Below are 6,580 nucleotides of genomic sequence, written 5' to 3'. Positions count from 1 at the left end.
ACGAGATTTAAGGCATTAACCCGAACAATCTCCTACTTGTCCTAAAGCTAGTGAGGTATACAAGATAATCAAATTACAAGTACACAAAACAATAAACTATGGCACAAATGCCCAGTACAAGATCTCCCATTTGCCCTAGTCCAGCCATGGTCTGTCCCATAGACCCATACTCTGTAGGTGACCCTCAACCATTGTAGCCGTGAGGGCCTTCGTAAACAGATCAACAACATTGTGCTCCGAAGCTATCTTTGTGACAATCACGTCTCCTCGATACACAATCTCTCGGATGAGATGGTATTTCCGCTCAATGTGCTTGTCGCGCTTATGACTCCGAGGCTCATGGGAATTCGCCACAACACCATTATTATCACAATAAAGGGTGATAGGCCTAGACATGTCTAGAACAACTTCTAGATCAGTCAGGAATTTCCTGAGCCAAACGAACTTCTTAGCAGCTTCACAAGCCACTTCATACTCGGCCTCTATGGTAAAGTCTGCAATGCACTTCAACTTGGTGCTTCGTCAAACTACAGCTCCTCCGTTAAGAATGAACACTGATCCTGAAATGGATTTCAGAGGATTCTTATCAGTCTGAAAATCAGAGTCTGTGTTTTCTGTAAGGATTAAATCCGTAGAACCATACACAAACATGTAATCCCTCATTCTCTGGTGATACTTGAGGATGTTCTTGACGGCTGTCCAGTAACCATATCCTAGATTAGACTGATATCTACTGACTATTCCCACTGTGTAGTAGATGTCAGGTCTAGTACATAACATTACATACATCAAACTACCTACGGAAGATGCATAGGGGATCCGTCTCATTTCCTCGACCTCTTGAGGTATATTAGGACACTCTTAGACAATGTAACTTCGTGCCTAAAAGGCAAAAGGCCCCTCTTGGAGTTTTGCATCGAGTACTTGATATCATGAAACAATGCCTGAAACAATGCTAGCATTTTGTTCTTTCGATTTCGAAAGATTTGAATCCCAAGAACAAATTGAACCTCTCCCAAATCTTTCATTTAGAATTGGGTCGCTAACCAGTTCTTAACTAAAGTCAGTAAGCCTATGTCATTCCCAATGAGTAGGATATCATCTACATATAACACTAGGAAAACTATAGAACTATTGATGATTTTCTTGTAGACACAAGGCTCATCAACGTTTTGATTTCTCCTTGATAAAATAAACCCAAGTTTTTCGACTGAAATTATCAATAAATAATAAGAAATAATTATTCTTACCAAAAGAACTTGGTTTAATTGGTCCATAAAGATCAGTATGAACTAACTCTAGCAGTTTTCTTGCTCTTAAAGAAGATTCTTGTGAAAAACTCTTCCTTGCTTGCTTTCCATAAAGACAACCTTCACAAAATTTATCTGGATGTTTGGCGTATTGCAGTCATTTCACCATGTTCTTCCTTGCTAATAATCTCAAGCCATCAAAGTTCAAATGCCCAAGACTCATGTGCCAAATCTAAGATGGATCTCTCAAACGTGACTTCAAACATTTAGCAACACCATTTTGAATATTTAATAAATAATAATAAAAAAAGAAACATTCTATTCTTCGTCATTTACACTTTAGCAATTATATTATCACGATTATCCTTTATCAAAGGACTATAATTCTTCATCAAAATATTATAGCCTTTCTCCAAGAGTTTTCCCAAACTCAAAATATTGTTCTTCATATCGGGCACATAATAAACATTAGAGATAAACTCATGCTTTCCATTCTTTAAGTTGATTAAAATCTTATCTTTTCCTTTGACATGAATTTTTGGTGGCATCACCAAATATGATATTAGCACCAATAGATTCATCAAGTTCCACAAACATTGACTTACATCCACACATATGATTGCTTGCGCCACTATCAAGATACCATGTATTATTTTCACATGTTTCTTCACCTTTGCATGCTAGAAGCAAAGATGAATCACTACTTTCTTCATCTTTCTCAACATAATTTGCATTTTCTTCTACTTTATTCCTACATTTCCAAGAATAATGGCCAAATATATGACAGTTATAATATTCAACTTGTCTTTTATCATATCTTTTTTCATCATTTGATCTTTCTCCATTTGACCTCGAATAATTTTGTCTTTCATGACTTCTTGATGAATTAGAGTTTGAATTACTCTTATAAAATTTTCTTTGACCGTAATTTCCTCGACCTCGACCTCTGAAATCACCACATCCATGATTGTTACAATGTCCTCGGCCTCGATTTCTTTTTTCTTGGTTATCTTATTTATTTATCAACTGCAACTTTGACTGAAAAAGTTTTTCAATTGTTTGTTTGTTCTTCTTGAGAAGCTTTTCTTCATGGGCTTGCAAGGAACCCATAAGTTAATCAATAGACATTGTACTCAAATCCTTTGATTCTTCAAGAGCTACAATGATGAAATTGAATTTTTTATCCAATGAGCGAAGTATCTTTTCTACCACTTGCTCATCATCTATCATCTCACCATATCTTTTCATTTCATTTACTATTGCTAGCAATCTTGAAGTATAATATGAAACCGATTCAGATTCCTTCATATGTAGTTATTCATAATCACCTCTCAAATTTTGGAGGCGAACCTTCTTGACTCCATCTACTCTTTTGTATGTATTCTTCAAAATTTCTCATGCCAGATATGCAGTAGTTGCTCCAGAAATCTTCTCAAAACTTGGATCATCGATGGCTGATGAATGATGGTGAGAGCTTTTTGGTCTTTCTTTCTTATATTTTGCAAAGCTTCTCGTTGAGCTTGATTTAAAGTCACATCACTTTCTGGTTCTTCATAACCATTATTGATAATGTCCCATACATCTTGTGAACCAAGTAAAACTTTCATACGAATACACTGCTATAATTTCCTTTTATAAATCGAGACACTTAAAAGGGAACCAAATTTTTATTTGTCATTTATAAAACAATTATTGTTTTCAAATTCAAGCTCTGATACCACTTTGTTGGAAGCGTATGATGGACACCCACAAACAAATAACCAACAAATAATTATTTGAGAGGAAACAAAAACACTTTTAATTGAAAGACTCTTCAAACTTGGTTCACACTTTTGATTGAACTCTCTTTGTGTGTTTTTCTCTACACACTTGAAAACATCAACAATGTCAATATAAATCTTATTTATAGGATTGTCGTGGGTAAATTTAAATACATTACTCACACCCTAATTAAATATACGTGGAACACTTAAAATCCTACACTTAATTCATGTGAAACTATTAAATTAACTCTTACGTTAACATACTTAATTAACTCTCATCTTTTAATTCTTTCAACTCTCATAAACTAATTCATCTATAACTTATGTTTAATTTTCAACACAAGAGGCCGAAATGACATCTCAAATAGGGCTATGCGCTGGACTATGTATGGTGAAGACACCTTAAGCTCGTATGCAAGTAGAAGGTGTCAGGGACTCTTGTGCTGGACTTTGCATGGTGCTAACACTTAGAATTTTCATGCTAAATATGTTTCATATGTTGGTGACATGAGAAGGGTGACAAGGACGCCCTTGGGGGTTTATAAATACCCTAGGAGAACTTCATTTCAACTCACAACTCAATTCCCTTCAAAGAAGACTAAAAATGAGAGTTTAGGGGAAAATTGGGTTTTGGAGTAAGGTCTATGTGTTAATCAGGGGAGGTTATGTGTTGGTCAGTGTTTTCATGTGTCCATGCCTGAGTCCATGAGTTGATCAGAGGAAATCCAGGATTCCATAAGGTGCTATCATGTGTCCAACTACTTAGGGAAGGCATGCCTTGCGTCCAACAGCTGTCCAAAAGTGTCCAGAGGTCTAATTTCCTACCAATTATAGTTGGTAAGCTAAGTTTAGGGCTAATAAGGTATGCTAAGGTTACTCTAGCCCTAAATATGAGATTTGAAGTTAAAATTAGGCTAATGCAGGCTCGGGATCCCAGAAGGAGACGGAAAACGAGAAAGACTTAAGAAAGAGGGGGAAACACTGTTGGCAAACTATGAGTGACATGTTTTTCAAATGATTTATTGTGTAATCTTATTACATGTTTCACCTAAAAGATTTTCCGAGCATGCTATTCTTAAAGTTTTAAAATGATTTTAAGTATGCTTTTCTTATAAAATTTCTTAAGCATACTCGAGTTTTAATGCTCGGAAGTATATTTTACAAAGCATTCCTTGAGTTGAGTTATTCCTCATTAATTCTATATTTAAGATGTTTATGCTACTAGAATGCTTGATGTTTTAAGGTTGAGTACTTAAATGAATTTGAGGTTTTATGATGTTTTAATGAGGAAACCCGATACTGAAGGACTGGGAGAAGGTATCTGGGTCCCATGATACCTAAGGTATGATGGTATCTAGGGCATAACCACGTGCATGTAGGTATTATCAATACTAATTGTATTGAAATTACTCTACATCGGGTAAAGATTATTATTCCACGTTGGTTGTGTTGAGATTGCTCCACACCAACTAAGGATTTCGATGTTGAGCAATGGAGCAAAAGAGCTCTCTCTCAACTAAGGTTGGAGGATGATGATTTACAAACAAAGTGGATGTTATTCGATGTTTCCAGGATTTTATAACGTTTTCTAAAATGTTATACCTGATATTCAAAATGTGAAACCCTGAAGTTCGTTAAATTGATACTTGAGTATGATTATGTTTTGAAAACATGTTTTTAATGTCATTCACTAGGCTTAGCTCATTCTTTTCCATTTTTACACTTTTTCCCCAGATAGCGATCTACACCCTGGAGCCTAGTTGATCTTCCAGTCTACTCAATGATCCAAAACTGTAGGGAATCCAGAGTTTAAATAGTTAGGTGGTTGAGTTTATAAATTAGTATGTGCATTTTAGGGATAAGGATAAACCTGAGAAGGGAGCTTTGTAATATTAACTACTTTGGCATATATATATATATAATATGAATCATGTTTTTAAGATTGTTGCATAAGTTGTTCAAGGAATATCTAGTTAATCACTTGTTTATAACTATTACCGGTTGCAAGGGTGTGAGTGTCTAGGGTTGAGGAGGACAGTGGATGTCATGAGAACGTTGGCTTCTACTATCGTCACATCTCCTCCTAGGTGGGGAAGGTAATTTGGGAGGAGATATGACAATGTTGCTAAAATTTAACTTTTAGAGACGCATTTTTCAACATCACTGTATAAAAGAAATAGAGACAAATCATATGTTGCTAAAAGTGGAGACAAATAATATGTTGCTAAAAGTACGCATTTAGTAACGCATACATGTAAGTAAAAGTAGACTTTTAGCAGCACGCAATAAATACGTCATTAAAATCTTTAGCTATGCGGCTACAACGATATTTTTAACGACACGGGTCTCCCTGTTGCTAATACTTTAGCTATGCGGCTACAACGATACTTTTAACAACGATATTCTTGTAGTGTTATAATCTAAATTAAAATAATCTATATCTCAAACACAAACTATTATAGCTCAACTATAATAACTATTGACTACCAACCCAGTACTCCAAACCCTCCCTAAATTGTAAATAATTTTACTATAGTAAAGTGAAGGTTGAAATAACTCTTTACTTCTCATTATTTTAACATACGTCTCAATCATTGAATGAAGTATTATAGCTCGCCCAATTCATTCTAAGTTGAAACCCCAAACAACCTCTTAAATTTTTGCATGCAACCCACCCAAAGCATTAATTAAACGTTGAAGCTATGTTTCTCTAGGCTTTTTCTTACCCGTGACTTATGCAAAAGGGGATGGTACATATAGCTTTGACCATGTAGGACCATAAAAGTAAAAGCTCAAATGAGAGAAATATGAGATTTGGAAAACATTGGTTGTGGTCGTTCAAAATGTTTGGCAATTGGGAAACGTGAAGATCAAATGCTAGGCAAAAATATGAAAAAAAAAATGGGGAAAAAAGAAATATAAAATAAAACCCAAGTCGTTTCTGTAGCTTAATTAATGAGTTTGAATCTTAGCACTGTGTACTTGAGACATGTGTATCAGATTGTGATTCTCATCTATTGACTTTTTAGAGCATGTTTGGCATCTACCAATTAATTAACTCAATATAACATCGCGACACAAATAATTATATTAAATTATTAGTTTATATCTGATTAAAGAGCAATTGCATTTAATTCAAGACTGTCTAATTGAGTACCATCTTAATGAACTTCACATTTTTAGATACTCATATTAATCCTAATTATAATTAAACTCTTCGAAAACAGTATAATGTTTCTCATATAAACCATATCTCTTTTGAATGAAATTAAATTTCCAATCAACCAACTCGATAATTTTGTTTGTACATTTTAAGAAGTGGAAAATTTTGACACGGATATATGAAAAAAAACACACATTTGATTTTAAAATAAACACAGCGACTTTGAGGTAAGCTATTTATATATATTGAAATTAATATCTTATCAATAATTTTCATTTATATCAAGAATCTGCATCACGTAACTCATGTAAAATAACAGCGTTTGGAGGTCAATGGATTCAATAATGGAAACGGGTAATTTTCTTAAACTCCAATTAAATTCATCGTTGGATTCTCAAGAATAC

The sequence above is a fragment of the Benincasa hispida genome, unplaced genomic scaffold, assembly GCF_027475165.1.
Source record: "Benincasa hispida cultivar pf3 unplaced genomic scaffold, pf3_genome.v1.1 HicScf1848, whole genome shotgun sequence".
In the NCBI taxonomy this organism is placed as follows: Eukaryota; Viridiplantae; Streptophyta; class Magnoliopsida; order Cucurbitales; family Cucurbitaceae; genus Benincasa; species Benincasa hispida.
The sequence above is the reverse complement of the archived record's forward strand: the minus strand, read 5'-3'. Positions refer to the sequence as shown.